This window comes from Equus caballus, unplaced genomic scaffold, assembly GCF_041296265.1.
Source record: "Equus caballus isolate H_3958 breed thoroughbred unplaced genomic scaffold, TB-T2T haplotype2-0000777, whole genome shotgun sequence".
Lineage (NCBI taxonomy): Eukaryota > Metazoa > Chordata > Mammalia > Perissodactyla > Equidae > Equus > Equus caballus.
In genome coordinates, this window is record NW_027221995.1 from 15,001 (window position 1) to 32,500 (window position 17,500).

The 17,500-nt window shown below is 60.2% G+C and overlaps 1 long non-coding RNA gene across 1 annotated transcript; it reads right to left on the minus strand.

Moving 5' to 3' along the window:
* Positions 1-15,538: 15,538 nt before the first annotated feature.
* LOC138922372 (uncharacterized) lies at positions 15,539-17,439 on the minus strand. Its single transcript, XR_011435459.1, has 2 exons — positions 15,997-17,439; positions 15,539-15,677 (listed from the first exon to the last, which is right to left on the minus strand). It is a non-coding gene; the product is annotated as an uncharacterized lncRNA (long non-coding RNA).
* Between the last annotated feature and the right edge of the window lie 61 nt (positions 17,440-17,500).

Consider the following 17,500-nt stretch of genomic DNA (forward strand, 5'->3'; position numbering starts at 1 on the left):
CGCAGGAGGGATCTGCGGTAGAGGTAAGGCCTAGAGCAAGTCGGAGCGTCCGTGGTCAGGGCCGCGAGCCCGCGCTGCCCCGGGCTCGCCATCTCCGGCCACACTGGGCTTAGCTAGGGATCTAAAAGGCCCCTGTGCGGCTCCCAAGTCAGTGCCTCCCCTCAGGCCGAGACCAAGGGAGGCAGAGACTGGGACGGAGGTGCCGATCAAACAGCACCTCCCAACCAAAGAGCCAGCATCACGCCGCTGGCTCGGCCCGCCACAATCACTCCCACACCCGCGTGGAAACCCCAGCAAGGGGAACACGCGGGCACGCGCCCGAGCCTGCCCGCCCCCACACGGCACGCCGTGGGGTGGGGGCGACGAGGCACCCGTCCCCCGCGAGGGGGACGGGCACGCCTCCCTTACCGACTCGACCCCCCGCTTCTCAGACACACCAGCGCAGCGGTCACCTGAGGAGGGCGACGGGAACAGGGAACGACACCGCCACTCGGCCTCGGGCGCCTGAGGGACGACCTGGAACACTCCAGGGGCACCGCCAACGGCCGGGGGAGCGCGCTCACGCGTCCAAGAAGGCGCGCGGCGCGGCGGCAACACGGCCCGCCCCACCGTGGGGAGGGCCGCCCGCGAGACACAGCCAAGAGGCACAGGCGGAGCATCCGCCGCGTCACGGAGACCCCGACACCGCCCACGCCACAAGGCACGGGGCGGGGGAGCGAGGTCGGGCCGGATTCCGCACCCCTGCCACCTCCCACACGCCACTCGCAGCGGGGGAGAACGGGCGAGGGGGCCCGCGGGCAGAGCGAGAAGAGCGGTCCCGTTCGCCATGAACGTCCGTCCCTCGTCTGGCACGGCTTAGGCCCGGCCCGGGAGAGCACAGCATCACCACATCGATCAGCAGCATAACGCGAGGGATCCCCGAGCAAGGGAAGGCCGGCGAGGACAGCCAGCGGAGGAGCCTGCTTCAGCCTCACCGGCCCCCCTCCTCCTCTAGCAAGCGCGGGCGACGACCCCAGGACGAGAACGCCTGACACGCACTGGCACGGAGCCGGCGGGACGGGGTAAGTCGCGACCGCACCCGGGTGCCGGCGGCAGGGAGTGCACGTGGTAGAGGACCCCGCGCCCCTAACCCCGCCGCCCTCGGGTACCAGAGACCGGAGGTGGCACCACGGTCGCGGGGACGCCTGGAACGCACAAGAGCCGGCGCGCAGGCCCCAGCGGGCGGCTCAAGCGGCGGGGGTGGAAACGGGCGTCCGATTCTCGGCCAGAGCCCGGAGACCTCCCCGCACACGCATCCAGGCACCCGGAAGCTCTCGGGCGACTGTCACCCGAGCAGAGCGTGTCAGCACTTATCTGGCGGCACAAAACCACCCATTCAGGGGCAAGAATCGCCGCGCCCGGAGACGGGGCCCACCCACGGATCACGAGGGGAACCCCTGGATCACGGCCACGGCCACCAGACCCCAAGCACGACCCCATCGCCACCAGGCCCGGAGCTCCCGGGGCCATCTGGTCGACCCCAGAAGCGTGGCGGCAGGGGGAGCCGGGGACAGCCTCCCCGGGCCGCCCGCGCGGGCCGGGACCGGTCGGTCCCTCCCTCTGAGTCGCCGGGTCAGGACTTAGAAAAGAATTCCACGGAGGAGCCTCCGGCGACCGGGCCCGGGGCGGGACCGTGGCTCCCGTCCCTCAGCCGGGGCTCCACCTACGCCTCGAGCCGGCCCCCTCCCACCTCCGGACAAAGACGCGACCCGCGAAACTCGGAGAGAGAAGTCCGGTCCGACGGCCCGGACCCACCCCGGGCACGCGTCCCGGCCGGGGACGCCCTCCCCGGCCCGCCCTCGAGGGCTCCCGGGGCCGGTCCACGCTCTTCTCCAGGGCGGGACTTGGACAAAAAACTGCCACGGAGGAGGAGGCATCCGAGGACCGGGCCCGGTCCCCACCGCCAGAGCCGGTCGACTCGGAAGACCAGTGGGGAAAAGGCCAGCCCGGCGGCCGAGCCCGTCGCGCCCTCCACGGGCCTCCCCCGCAAGGCCCCGGCCGGTCCCCCACCTCCGGAGCGGGGCGCGGAAAGGGGATCGGCGACGCGGAAGGCCCGACCACCGGGCCGCCCTCAGGACGACGGCCGGGCACGGGACGAGTTCCCTCGCCCGTTCCCCCGCGGCGGCCCCCCACCCCCTCCCGGGGACGGAGGGGCACCGGCGGCTGCTGGTCGACCCGTCCGGGAGGCCCCACACCCCGGCCGGCACCGGGCGGCGCGGCGACAGCCACCTCCCTCAGTAGCCTGCACCTCCAATCTCCGGCGAGCGGGCGTCGCGCTCACGCCCCGGCGCCACCGGGCCAGATCCCGCCAGCGACGCCGGCCTCCCGGGACTCTGCCTCGGTCACCGCGGCCGAGTCCCGTCCCTTGGCCCGCGTCGCCGGAGCTCCGGAGGAAAGAGACGATATAAAAGCGGCCGCCAGGTGGCACCCGGCGACCGGCGACCGCCTCAGCGGGACGGAGCCGGAGCGCGGGCCCGCCGGGGAGCACAGCCGGGCCGCCGGGCCGCCAGATCCCGTCCCGGCGCCCCCTCGGACCCAGCCTCCCGGCCCAGCTCGGCCCCGGGGCGTCCGCCCGCGGGCTCGCGGCCGCCAAGGCGCAGCCCCAGCCGCAGGAGGGGGACCCGGAAAAGGTTTCTCGGGCGCTCACCGGGAAGGGGACGGGGAGAGTTCCCCCAGAGAGGCCAGGGGTCGGCCCGGGCCGGGCTGAGCCGGTGCGGCCGGGAGGCCGCCGCTTCCCGGAGCGGCCGGAGCGCCCCCGGGGCTCCCGGGAGGACTTAGAAAATCAGGGCGGGCGGGGACGGTCAAACCGAAACCAGGCACGTCATCCGAGAAGGACCGTGATGACGGGAGGAGGAAAGCTTTCAAGCGCAGAGGGTCTGTCGAAGGCAGGCGGAGAGTCTACCCGCTGAAACGGACGAAGATGGGAAAAAGAGGCTAGCTGAGGTGCCGACATTTAAGGAAATTAAAAAAAAAAAAAAAGCACGAGGGCGTGGAGAACTGGGGGAAAATCAACACTGAGAAATCTACCCTCTGAAACTGACGAAGATGGGCAACAGGGGCTAGCTCGGGTGGCAATCTTTAAGCAGAACACACACACACACACACACACACACACAAGCGCGTAGAGACCTGGGGAAAAAGCAACGCTGAGAAATCTACCCTCTGAAACTGACGAACATGGGCAACACAGGCTAGCTCAGGTGGCAATCGTTAAGCAAAAAAATAAATAAATAAAATAAAAAACTACAATGGCGAGGAGACCCGGTGAAAAAGCAACCCTGAAAAAAGGTACCCTCTGAAACGGAGGAAGCAGGGCAACAGAGCCTAGCTCAGGTGACAATATTTAAGCCAAAAAGAAAGAAAGAAAGAAACAAAGAAACAAAGAAAAGAGCAAGGGAGTGGAGACCTTGGGAAAGAGCGATACTGAAAAATCTAGCCTCTGAAACTGACAAAGATGGGCAACACACGTTAGCTCAAGTGCCAATCTTGCAAAGAAAACACACACACTCACACACACACACACACACTGAGGGACGTGGAGACCTGGGGAAAAAGCAACACTGAGAAATCCACCCTCTGAAGCTGACGAAAATGGGCCACAGAGGCTAGCTCAGGCGGCAATCGTTAAGCAAAAGAAACACACAAGGGCGTGGAGACCTGGGGAAAAAGCAACACTGAGAAATCCACCCTCAGAAACTGAGAAAGAAGCGCAACAGAGGCTAGCTCAGGTGGCAATCGTTAAGCAAAAGAAACACACAAGGGCGTGGAGACCCGGGTAAAAAGCAGCACGGAGAAATCCACCCTCTGAAACTGAGGAACATGGGCAACAGACGCTAGCTCAGGTTGGAACCTTTAAGCAGAAAAGAAAGACACCAGGGCGTGGAGAGCTGGCGAAAAAGCAACACTGAGAAATCTACCCTCTGAAACTGAGAAAGAAGCGCAACAGAGGCTAGCTCAGGTGGCAATCTTTAAGCAAAAGAAACACACAAGGGCGTGGAGACCTGGGGAAAAAGCAACACTGAGAAATCCACCCTCTGAAGCTGACGAAAATGGGCAACAGAGGCTACCTCAGGTGGCAATCATTAAGCAAAATAATAAAATAAAATAAAAAACTACAATGGCGAGGAGACCCGGTGAAAAAGCAACCCTGAAAAAAGGTACCCGCTGAAACGGAGGAAGCAGGGCAACAGAGCCTAGCTCAGGTGACAATATTTAAGCCAAAAAGAAAGAAAGAAAGAAAGAAAGGAAGAAAGAAAGAAAAGAGCAAGGGAGTGGAGACCTTGGGAAAGAGCGATACTGAAAAATCTAGCCTCTGACTGACAAAGACTGGCAACACACGTTAGCTCAAGTGCCAATCTTGCAAAGAAAACACACACACTCACACACACACACACTGAGGGACTTGGAGACCTGGGGAAAAAGCAACACTGAGAAATCCACCCTCTGAAGCTGACGAAAATGGGCCACAGAGGCTAGCTCAGGTGGCAATCGTTAAGCAAAAGAAACACACAAGGGCGTGGAGACCTGGGGAAAAAGCAACACGGAGAAATCCACCCTCTGAAACTGACGAAGAAGGGCAACAGATGCTAGCTTAGGTTCAATATTTGAGCAAAAAAAAAAAAAAAAAAAACCCACACACAAGGGCGTGCAGAACTTGGGAAAGAGCAAGACTGAGAAATCTACCCTCTGAAACTGACAAAGATGGGCCACAGAGGCTAGCTCAGGTGGCAATCGTTAAGCAAAAGAAACACACAAGGGCGTGGAGACCTGGGGAAAAAGCAACACTGAGAAATCTACCATCTGAAACTGAAGAAGATGGGCAACAGAGGCTAGCTCAGGTGGCAATCATTAAGCAAAAAAAATAAAAAATATAAAAATACAATGGCGAGGAGACCCGGTGAAAAAGCAACCCTGAAAAAAGGTACCCGCTGAAACGGAGGAAGCAGGGCAACAGAGCCTAGCTCAGGTGACAATCTTTAAGCCAAAAAAAAAAAAAAAAAAGAAAAGAAAAGAGCAAGGGAGTGGAGACCTTGGGAAAGAGCGATACTGAAAAATCTAGCCTCTGAAACTGACAAAGATTGGCAACACACGTTAGCTCAAGTGCCAATCTTGCAAAGAAAACACACACACTCACACACACACACACTGAGGGACTTGGAGACCTGGGGAAAAAGCAACACTGAGAAACCTACCCTCTCAAACTGACGAAGATGGGCAACAGATGCTAGCTTAGGTTCAATATTTGAGCAAAAAAAAAAAAAAAAAAACACACACACACACAAGGGCGTGCAGAACTTGGGAAAGAGCAAGACTGAGAAATCTACCCTCTGAAACTGACAAAGATGGGAAACAGAGGCTTAGCTCAGGTGGCAATCTTTAAGCAGAAAAAAAAAAAACAACAACAACAAAAAACCCCCACAATGGAGTGGAGACCCGGGGGAAATCAACACTGAAAAATACAAATACAATGGAAGGCCAATAGACAGAGCAGGCACTTTCACCTGGGGAGGAGGAGGTACGCATGGATGACCAATAAGCGCATGCAAAGATGTGAGCTGTTCCCTGGAAAAGCAAGTGAGAAAATTAGAGGGAGACATTGTGGGGACACACGGGTGAGACTGGCTTCTTCCAAATACAGGAACAGGATCAAACTGCTAGTGAGGTCGCGGAGAAGCCAAGTCAGTCACTCACGCCTCACTGGTGGTGAAGGGAAACGGTATGGCCTCTGTGAAAAATGGCGTGGCGGGTTCCAAAACTCACACGCCGCGGAAACAACCACCGAAAGTGGCAACCTACATAAGCCCTTGGTGTATCTTGCCTCCTAAGAGCGTCTGTATGTAGCTGGAGCCTTGGGTCGTTAAGGCTTCCACAGTGATCTGTGGTGGTGGTGGGGGGGGGCCTTGGGCCTTGGGGGTCTCCGCTGGACCTCCAGGAAGTCAGCTTTTGTGGAGTCCCGTGAGTCCTTCCAGGGAGGGAGGCATCCAACCCGAGGGTGGTCTGGAGGGCACCACTCCCGCCACTCCCGGGGGCTGGGGCGGGGGGCGGGGTGGGGGCTGCGGCCACGTTCCTGTTCATTCACACAGAATCCGGGGCATGAATGTTCTTAGCAGCTCTGTTCCACACAGACCCACACTGGAAACCACACAGATGTCCTGCAAGTCCCATCCCTTGCTCATGTCGCCGGGGCTCCGGAGGAGGGCCACTCTGTAAAAGCGGCCGCCAGATGGCGCCCAACAACCGGCGCGGAGGGGTCAGCGGGAGGGAACCGGGTCACCGGCCAGCGAGAGTGCACAGCCTGAGCCCACCGCCGGGTCAGGTCTCTCTCTGTCTACCTCTGTCTCTGTCTCTCTGTCTCTCTGTCTCTGACTCTGTCTCTCTCTCTCTTTCTCTCTGGGCCCGCTTGGGGCGGCCGGGAGGTCACCACGCGAGGCCCCAGGATGTCCACCTCGGAGCTCCCAGGCAGCACAGGGCAACCCTGGGCGCAGAAGGAGGTCTTGGAAAATCGGCGGGGAGGGGGGTGGGGTGGGTGGGCTTGCCAGGAAGGGGACAGACTCCCCACGTGACTCCTGGGCCGGGCCGGGGCTGCCGGCTGGCTGACGCGGACAGAGGGTGGAAAAGTCCCCGGAGATGCCACGGGGCAGGCCGGGGCTGCCGGCCCCCGATTCCCTGAGCGGCCCGAGCACTTCCCGGGTCCCGGGAGGACTTAGAAAATCAGGGCGGGGTGGGGGGTGGGGGTCGCTGTCAAACCGAAACCATGCACGTCATCAGAGAAGGACCGTGACGACGGAGGAATTGTCCGCAGTCTGTCAGGAATTGTGTGCAGCCTGTCACTTCCGGCCCAGAGGGTCTTTCTAAGGCAGACGGACAGACAGAGCCCACAAGTCGTAGAGGAAAGGACCGAGCCGCTTGGCCGCTGAAAAGTTTACAAGACAAAACGGGTCTCCCTCCGCACGGGGCCACAGCAAAGCCCAAAGATGACACACGGGGGGAGCATGGGTGCAGATTCACGTGTGGTGATAAGAATATGGATTTCAGCAGGGCTTCCCGTCCTCATCAACAAGCAGAAGCACCCAAATGGTGCGGGTTGGGGGCAGAGACCTCACAGCCATTCCCTCCACAAATCGAGTTCCCCGGGACATCCTCACAGCGCCGTGCTGTGAGTGTGTGTGGGTGTTTAAAATGGGGTAAATGTGGACGTGGAACTGCTCCGTGAAACCAAAATAACAACAGTCGTAGATCTTCTTTGGTCATTTAGAAAATTCTTTCCCCCCCCCCCCCCCCAGCGGTGCACGTATTTCCCTTCCAAAAAAGAAGAACGGGAAAGGAGATGTTAAAGGCAAGCAGAGAGAGGAAAACTGTTGCAAAACAAAAGCTGAGCTCCCGTCCGAGGGAGGCCTCCTCCGTTAGAGGCCTAGGAAATCATTCTGACAAAATGGAGGATCTCTGTCTTTGGTGTCGATTCCCTCAGAGGTCAAGAGAAACCTTTTCCAATGTCTTTATCAGGAGGAGACTAGAAGTTAGAGAAAAGTATCCTTTCGAGAGCGAGAAAAACCAATTCTGATTTTGCATCAGCTTCCCTCCGATCTTGAAACTCATTGACTTGATTCCATTCTGTCGATGGAAATAATCCGGAACCAATCTATCCGTGAAAATCGGGGTGAGTTTATTCTGACCTAAGATGTAAGGACTGTGGCCCGGGGCCTTTCTTCCTGAAGGAAGAAAGGGCGCCCGGGAAGTGGGGTGTACAGAGTGCTTCTAGACCCCCAGAGAGGACGTTTCACATAGGATCGAAAGGTCCCTTGGACGATAGTCGCGACACTGCTCTGTCAGCACAGCGATCGACAGACACCGCTGGGTGGCAGGTCTGTTGTCTGGGCCTGGGTGGTCACAGGTGAGCCGGATGGTCAAAGGTGAGCGCAACCATCCGTTCCTAGCCTAAGGAAAGATGCCTCTCCTTAAGGAAAGGCCCGAGCACGGGGAAGCTGCTCCTTTCCCTTAAGGGCATTGGTTCTTGCCGTAGGAAATGTTTAAAGCAGATCTACGATGCAATGCGTGCTCGACGGCCACGTCAGGCCCTTTTGGAAAAACACTGTCAGGCCGAATTAGGCCGACACCCAATGGCTTCCTCATAGACTCCAATAGATCCTATCGCTCGCCATTTCTATCTGTCCACTCGTTCCAATTTTAGGCCACTTGACCACGAACAGACCTTTTTCTCAGATTTTTTTCCCCGTGATCACCTTTTCACAGACAAAACGATCTTTACTTTTTAGGCCCTCTTGCCTGAAGGCAGCCATCTCACTTTCCTTGAACACAAAGATGTTTCCCATATTCACTTTTAGTGGCTTTTTGTTTTGTTTTGTGTTGTTTTGTTTTGAGGACGATGAGCCCTGAGCTAACTGCTGCCAATCCTCCTCTTTTTGCCGAGGAAGGCTGGCCCTGAGCTAACCTCCGTGCCCATCTTCCTCTATTTCATATGTGGGACGCCTACCACCACGTGGCTCGCCCAGCGGTGCCACGTCCACCCCCGGGATCCGAACCGGCGAACCCCGGGCCGGCGAAGTGGAACAGGCACACTTAACCAGCGCGCCACTGGGCCGGCCTAGTGGCTTTCATCGCATTCGTTAAGTAGAATTTTTAACCCTCACGAACCTTAATTTTGGTGAAAACTAAGAAGTCAGCAATTAGGAACTGTCCTTCCCATGAGCAGTCTGTCGCTTGGCCAATTTCTAAACACTTGGCCACTTTTAGAAACATGGGATTTCATAGGTTTATCTCTTCCTTCGCTTTATTTGATTTCATCTCACTTTAGTTTTTGGGTGAGGAAGATCGGCCCTCACAGAGCTGACGCCTGTTGCCAATCTTCCTCTTCTTTCTGCTTGAGGGAGAGCGGGCCCGAGGTAACACCTGCGCCCCACTTCCTTGATCTTGCGGACGGGATGCCACCACAGCCCGGAGTGAGGAGCGGTGGAGGTCCACGCCCGGGATCTGAACCCGAGGACCCCAGGCTGCCGAAGCTGAGTGCAGGAGCTTAACCACTATGCCGCCGTGCCGCCGTCCCCTGTCAAAGCTTTTAATAAAGCACGAGACGTGTTCCTCGATAGACCCAAAGGTCTTTTCGTTTCCGTATCCTCACAAACCCAAAGTAGATAAACTTCTATTTAGCCACTCACGTCTCAGGTTCTATCTTACTCGGAAATGATCTACATCGTCAAGGAAATTGTTTTTGTCTTAAGTTTGGCACCCGAGCTAACGACTGTTGCCAATCTTCCGTTTTTGTTTCCCCCCCCCCCGCGATTTTTCTCCCCAAATCCCCCCCATGACATAGTTGTCTATCTTAGTTGAGGGCCGTTCTAGTTGTGGCATGTGGGACGCCGCCTCCACACGGCCCGACGAGCGGTGCCGTGTCCGTGCCTGGGATCTGAACGGGCAAAACCCTGGGCCGCCGAAGGGGAGCGTGTGAACTTAACCACTCGGCCACGGGGCTGCCCCCGTCCGTGGACTTTTTTATCACCTGATTTCACCTCGCAAAACTTCAAAGCTTCAAGTTATCAGAGAGGTTTGGGAAGTTGTTTTTATTTATTTAATTAATTTATTTTTCGAGGAAGACGAGCCCCGAGCTGACACCTGCTGCCAATTCTCCTCTTTTTGCCCCGGGAGAGTGGTCCCGAGCTAACATCCGTGCCCATCCTCCTCCCGTTGATAGGCGGGACGCCAACCACAGCGTGGCTCACCAAGCGGCGCCACGTCCGCACCCCGGATCCGAACCGGCGAACCCCTGGCCGACAAAACGGAACGTGCGAACTTAACTGCTGTGCCGCCGGGCTGGCCCTTCGGGAAGTTCTTTTCAGGACACGGGCCATAAACTAGAATCACCGCTACAGGTTTATCGGAGCGACATCAGCGTTCGTGGTGGATTGAGTCGTCCCCTCTGTCTCTCCCCTCCAGGGGACAACCAAAGGGACGTCTATCGACCCACCCACCAAGGATTCCCCCCCCCCCCGCATGGCACAGCAGGATGCCTGAGAGATCCACGCAGCCCTACAGCGGCAAGTCACATTCGCACAGTCAAAATTCAATGGCAGAGGGGGCTGGCCCCGTGGCCGAGTGGTTAAGTTCGCACGCTCCGCTGCAGGCGGCCCAGTGTTTCGTGGGTTCGAATCCTGGGCGCGGACATGGCACTGTTCATCAGACCACGCTGAGGCAGCGTCCCACATGCCACAACTAGAAGAACCCACAACGAAGAATACACAACTATGTACCGGGGGGCTTTGGGGAGAAAAAGGAAAAAATAAAATCTTTAAAAAAAAAATTCAATGGCAGAGACAAAACGTTAAGGTCAGCGAGAGGGAAGAGAATAACCGGCCCAGGAGCAACAGTGTGAAGAACATGGAGAAGACGGGTCCTAGACGCCGGGGTCCCCGGAGCAGCAATTTCATCAGAGGCCCGCGAACGTCCACGATCTCCACACCACGTTTATGGCCGACTGCGTGTGTGGGTCCTTTGGAATCGACCAGGCTACCGTCTGGGCCACTTTGGGACATCGTGTCTAGCTGCCCCGAGCGGTGGAGCTGTCGTTCGAGTGTAAGATGGGGCCCGTCCGGGGAGAGCATGGGGACGGGGAAAGGGAGGCCGCGGGAAGTCACAGAGTCTGAGGTGTTCGGGGGAGACCGACTCTTCTAAAGTGGAGGCGGTAGAAGGAGAGCAGCAGGATTTTTGGATTTTTGTTCTCTCTGTTAGGTATCTGGGTCCGGAGGAGAGTGGGGCGGGGGGGGATGGTTGTGGTGGTGGTGGTGGTGGTGGGTGTGAGGCTGAGGCAGGGCTGGTGTTTCCTTTCCGGGTCAGGTGAAAGAGCTCCTCCAGTGGAGGTTTTTGGACAAGGGGTCTGGTCTGGCAGGATGGGAGGTTGCGGGTCGAGCCACAGGGGAATCTGTCGTAGCTCAGACTCGGGCCTTTGAAGAAATAGACAGAGAGAGGAGTTTTGCTCTGTCTGTCACCGCAGCCGGCACCTCAGGAGCAACAACAGAAGGCTTCCCGAATGAGTGAAGGGGCAGGAGCCAGCGTGCCCCGTGCCTCTCTCAGCCCTGCGCCGGCAGGGAAGGAAGCAGGCAGGCAGGCAGGCAGGCAGGCCTCAGGGCTACTCCCGTCCTACTGCCCGGTGGTCCCTGTCCCGGCCCCGCCCCCACTCTCCCCCTGACCCTCACCGCTCCCCAGCCCTCTTGTCAGCCAGAGAGGCGATGGGGGGGGCGGGGCGGTCCCAGAACAAGTTTCCTCTCATCCACCATCATCTTGCCACCCTGACGACTTGGCCCGAGATCCTGCCTAGGCTGTAGCCGTGTGTGGTTTTCCTGTGGACAAGGGGGCCGGTTCACCATTTCGGAGGAAACCCCTAGCCTTCCACTGCCGAGTCGAGTCGGTGGGACTCGCCAGCCTGGGAGGGGGGAGGGGGGAGGGGAGGTCAGGCCCATTCATTCCGACGGGCCTGGTGTCAGGGCTTCATTCAAGTGCAGGAAGCTCTCTCCCATGGCCTCGGGCTCTTTTCCATTGAACGGCTTTCTTCAATTCCCCCACCCTTAGGCCGCAGTCCGCCAAGGGCCGGGAGGCAGGGAGGGAAGATGTTGGGGCAGGGTGGCTGTCTGAGAAACTCGCCTCGTCTGGGGCAGAAAGAGTGCCCCCCTCCTTTCTCTAACCCTACTAGACTGCTTGAGGATCACGGACGGTTTGGCTCATCGATGAGCCCTGCGTTATGGGCCCGGCAAGCAAACTCCTAACTGGCAACCCGCTGCTCTAGGCGTGTGTGGGTTTTTTGATCATTCACCTTCAAGTTCGCACGACATTGGTCCGTGTCCCCCGCCCCAGCTTCCCATGGGAAATCCTCCGTCTCTTTCCACAGACTCACTGGCGACTTCACACAGCGCCTGCCTCCTCCTCCTCCTCCTCCTCCTCCTCCTCCTCCTCCTCCTCCTCCTCCTCCTCTGAAGGGGCTGACCCCGTGGCCGAGCGGTTGAGTTTGCACGCTCCGCTTCAGCGGCCCGGGGCTTCAAAGGTTCGGATCCTGGGCTCGGACACGGTACCGCTCATCAAGCCACGCTGAGGTGGCGTCCCACACGGCAGAACCAGAGGGACCCTCAAAGAGAATATACAACTAGGTACTGGGGTGCTCTGGGGAGAAGAAGAAGAAGGAGGAGGAATAAAAAGAAAAGATAAGATTGGCAATGAGCTCGGGTGCCGGTCTTTAAAAAAAAAAAAAAAAAAAAGAGGAAGAAAGATGGACAAACAGGAACGAATCCCACTGACGGCACCTCCAAATGGTGGGGGGTAGGGGGGTGGGGGGGGTGGGGAGTGGCATCATCGGGCCAATGGTGACTCTAAGTCGTGATCCCGCGGTTGTGTTATTTGATATTTTATCGAATCGATTTATTATTTTATTTTTGAGGAAGATGAGCCCTGAGCGAACATCTGCCGCCAATCCTCCTCTGTCGGCCGAGGAAGACTGGCCCTGAGCTGACATCCGTGCCCATCCCCCTCTACTTTCCAGGTGGGATGCCTGCCATAGAGTGTCTCGCCAAGCGGTGCTGGGTCCTGCGCCCGGGATCCGGACCGGCGAACCCGGGGCCGGCGGAGCGGAACGTGCGAACTTCACCGCTGCGCCACCGGGCCGGCCCCCGGAGTTGTTTTAAAAATCCAGTAAGGGGCTGGCCCCGTGGCCGAGTGGTTAAGTTCGCGCGCTCCGCTGCAGGCGGCCCAGTGTTTCGTCGGTTCGGATCCCGGGCGCGGACACGGCACTGCTCATCAAACCACGCTGAGGCGGCGTCCCACATGCCACCGCTAGAAGGACCCACAACGAAGAACACACAACTATGTACCGGGGGGCTTTGGGGAGAAAAAGGAAAGACAAAAAATAAAATCTTCAAAACTCCAATAAAACTTTGAGTGAAGACGACGAGGAGGATGCGAAACGTATCTCACGCCTCCGAGCCGAGCCGTCCGTTTAGGAAGGGGGACGAGGACCCTTTGTAAGCGATGTCCCTTTTTAAGCACCATTCTAAACCACAGAACAGAACTCCCTCTCCTCGACCCGGAGCGACCCGGAGCGAGGAGGTTCCTGGGTGTGTCAGAGAGGGCCACGTCCTCTGCAGCACGAACGAACCGCCAGGGTTCGGCCACGGGAAAGAATTTCTTCCTCTCCAGGTGGACTAAAAGTCGCCGACGGCAGCGGGCGTAGGTGCTATCCTTCCCGTCCAGGAAAGGCAGGGAGAACTTCAGCCGTGAAGAGAAGGAGGTCTTCCTCACTCCCCGTTTCGGGAGGGCCCCTTTGGCAGGGGAGTTTTGTCTCCTGATTTCAAGTCAGGAAGAAAAGGGAGAGAGAGAGAGAGTGTCCTTCTCGTGTCAGGTCGGTCTGAGGGGGACCTCCTCTGGTTTCCTCCCTTCCCAGGGAAGGCCGTTCGCTCCTTCTTCTAGAAAAAGCTCCCAAAGCACCACCGCCCAGGATGGTTGACCTACGCCCATCGTCCCTCCTTTCCCAATCATTTCTACCGCGACAGAGGGACAGAGGCCCCGGCCCCATCCCCATCCCCACCCCCACCCCCATCGCCTGCCTCCTTGATGGCCAAAGGAGCTGCCTCTGAGAATGGAACGGGGCTTGGAAACCTTCTAGAGGGGTGACTCTCACCTGCCTGCCTGCTGGGAAAAGCACCCACGCTGTCCATCGGACTGCTCTTTTGGGCAAACGTAGGCGTGCCACGTAGCGATCGACAGCTATGGCGGGGGGGCGGGGGCGGGGTGGCGTGGTGGTGCCCAGGATCCACGACACGTGACGGCTGCGGAGCACGACAGCCCTAAGACCTTGAGGGAGACGGGGTGGCGCGTGAATCCTTTCGGAACGAGAACGACAGGAAACGCTGACGGGGACGTGTTCTCGTCTCGAGAACACACCAACGCCTCGCACGGTGTCTGACCCGGGGTGCCTCTGACTTTTGTCATCAGAGAAGATCCTGTCGACCGCCCCTCACGCTTTGGGGAAAAGGGGAGAGGGACTCGGTAGCACGGGAGAAGCCATCCATCCGCCCTTCCTTTCCGTCTTCACGGCTCCTTCTCGTGGAAAACGAGGAAGCCGTCCGGAGGAACGGAACACTGACCCGGGCCAAAGCGTGGCCCAGCCTGAGCCTCCAAAACCTTCTGCTAAGTGAGAGGTGCCAGACATCCAAGGCGACCTACGTTGCGATTCCACACAGAGGAGAGAGCTAGAACGGTCCAACCCTAGAGGGCGACAGCAGATGGCGGCGGTGGTGGTGGTCGTGGTGAGGCAGATCCGGGAGTGGGGCCGTTTTTTCTTTCGGAGGGAGGGGATGGAAACGGAAACCTTCTGGAAATAGATAGCCGTGACGGATGCGCCACCTTGGGGAGGGAGACTCCCGAAGGCCACTGGCTTGTGCCCCGTGGAAAGGATGGATTCGGTGGGATGGGAATTCTACCTCCGTGTAGAGCGTGTGGTAAACCACGAGGTGGGTGGGTGGGTGGATGGCCTCCCTGCCTCGCCTCCACCTAGACGTCCACACACAGAGACCGACGAGGGAGGGAGGGAGGGAGAGAGACAAGGTGGACAGAGGCCAAGGCCGAGGCCGAGGCAGTGAGCGAGTAAGTGATCGACCCTGGCCATAGGGATTCCTCAGAGGGCGTCTCTTGGCTCCCCAAACGAAGAATGTGTGTGGAGATCGAGAAAGATCACCGACCTAGGAGAACCAGCAAGACTTCCTCACCCTCCAGAGAGCCGCTGGGCCCCTGCCGTCCCTGCCACCGCCACCCCTACCCCTCGCCTTTGGCAGCGACGCCAACGAAAGGCAGGCAGACGAGTGGGAGAGTCGTGTGGTGGTGTCCCCCAAGGAAGGTGGGTCCATGCCGACGAGCGGTCGTCGGCGTGTGGAAAAGCCAGAGGCGGGCTGACTAGAAGGAGGGCGTCCTGGGGGAAGGGGCCAGGGTGTGAGGGAGAGAGGCCTGTTTCTCTTCCCCTGTTGGTCCCAAGTCAGGGGCCCAAAGGAGGAAAGCTGTCCGTTCCTTTCCGACTCGGACGGTTCGGGCGGGACCGACCGATCCCCGCGGCGGCGCGGTCGGGGCTTTCTGGACCAGAACCCCTCTCTCCGTCGCCTTTCGACCACACACACGCTTTAGAGGCCAAGAGAAAATGGATCGGGTCTCTCTGTCTCTCTCCCTAGAAAACAAGGGCCGGGGGCCGAGCCCGTGGACGAGCGGTCAAGTACGCGCCCCCACCCCGACCCCCGGCTTCGACGGCCCAGGTTTTCACCGGTTCGGATCCTGGGCGCAGCCCCAGACCCAGCATCGCCCTTCAAGCCCACATAGCAGAAACCCGAAAGACCTACCACTGGAACCTACAACTATGGATGGACGGGACGGGACGGGACGGGGCGGGGCGGGGCGGGGCGGGGGTGGGGGGGGGCGGCTTTGGGGAGAAGGAAGAAAGAAAAAATAAAAGAAACACAAGGACGGTCATCGCGATAGTTCTTTCCACTTCCATCCATATGTTAACAGGACCCAAGTTTCCCGACCTCCATTTGGATGTATGTTAACTAAATGGAGAAGCTATTCAAAGGACTCCTCTAAAGAAGTCCACGTTCTTCTTTCTAAATGATAATGAAAATCATTGTCACCACCGCTCTTCCGACCCTCCATGTCCAGACGGCCTCCCGCCCCTCCCCCATCCCCAACTCCCGCCCCGCCCCGCCCCGCGCCGACCCCCGCCCCCCCCCCCCCCCCCCCCGGCATTCGCCCCGCCCACCTTTCCCTCTCCACTCCTACCCCCCCGCCCCCCGCCGCCCGGGACACCACCCCCCGCACCCCCCCCCCCCCCCCCATCCCGGCCGGGCCACCTGGTCGACCTCCTCGAACACTATATAAGAGGATGCCGGGCAGCCGGTGGCGCCCGACAAGCGGCCTCCTCACCGGCCGGACGGATCAGCCTCGCGGGGGCGGGCGATGGGGAGGCGTTCGTCCAGGTCAGGTCAGGTCGGGGGAGGGAGGATGCAGCGCCGGCCGGCCTGGTGCGTCGCCTGGTCCCGATCCACCCCGCGTCTCGTTTCTCGGGCCGGGACGAGTACAGGCGGGGAGGCCGACTCGGTCACGGAAAGCGGCCTTGGGGAGGTTTTGGCGAACGTCCCTGTCCCAGGGCCGTCTGCCGACTAGGGGACGGAGTCCTCCTCCATGCGCCTTCTCGCCCCCAGTCGGGCGGGTTGTGGGTCGCGCGGTCGACTTGGCCATTTCACCGGAGGCGTCCTGCCTGCCGGGGCTCCCTCCCTCGGGCCGGTGCGAGCGGTCCTCGGGCGGCCCGGGAATTTGGGCCGCAGCGAACGAACGAACGAAGCCCGTCCCTCCTGCGTCGGCACGGATGAGACACAGCCCTGGTGGATGGAGCCGCTTTCCTCGGGTTTCCTTTTGCTTTCGGCCGCTGCTGCCACCAAACCTCCCTAAACGATAGGAATGAAAACGGGAACCGTTGGCATAATAAAAGCGTTTTGGTTGGCGTGTTTCTTGGCTTTTGGGGACTCGAGAGGTATGATGGATGATCTCCGATTGTCCTTTGGAAGGAAGGTCTATTTCATCCCAGTCGCACGAACCCCGCAAACGTGCGGCTGGACGAGGGAGGGAGGGAGGGAGGGAGGGAGGGAGGGAGGCCAACCACGGGATTTCCGCACGACCAGCTGATGGACACGACCGCCCCCGTGAGCCGGGCGGAGGGCAGCCGCCCGGGTCTCGCAGCTACGTGCCCGCGGAACCCTCGGGACTGCGAGAAGCCCGAGCGACCCGCAGTCACGCGGCGCTCGGCGCGGACATCTGGTCGGCCCGCGCGCCACGGGACCCGGGGGCCGATTCCGGGCCGGGCCGCTGGTCGACCCGGCAGGGCGGCGGCCCCGGGGGCCTCGCCGCTGCTCGTCCGCAGGCTCCAGGGAGCCCTCGGGGCTCCGAGAAGCCCGAGCGCCCCGTGGCCCCGCGACCCCGCGGCGCTCGGCGCGGACATCTGGTCGACCCGCGTGCCACCAGACCCGGGGGCCGGGTCGCCGGTCGACCCGGCAGGGCGGCGGCCCCGGCGGCCTCGCCGCTGCTCGTCCGCCGGGTCGCCGGAGCCCTCGAGCCTCCGAGAAGGCCGAGCGCCCCGCGGTCCCGCGCCGCTCGGCGCTCGGCGCGGACATCTGGTCGACCCGCGCGCCACGGGACCCGGGGGCCGAGTCCGGGCCGGGCCGCTGGTCGACCCGGCAGGGCGGCGGCCCCGGGGGCCTCGCGGCCGCTCGTCCGCAGCCTCCAGGGAGCCCCGAGGGGCTCCGAGAAGCCCGTGCGCCCCGCGGCCCCGCGGCGCTCGGCGCGAACATCTGGTCGACCCGCGCGCCCCGGGCCGGGGACCAAGTCCAGGCGGGACAGCTGGTCGACCCGGCAGGGCGGCGGCCCCCGGGGA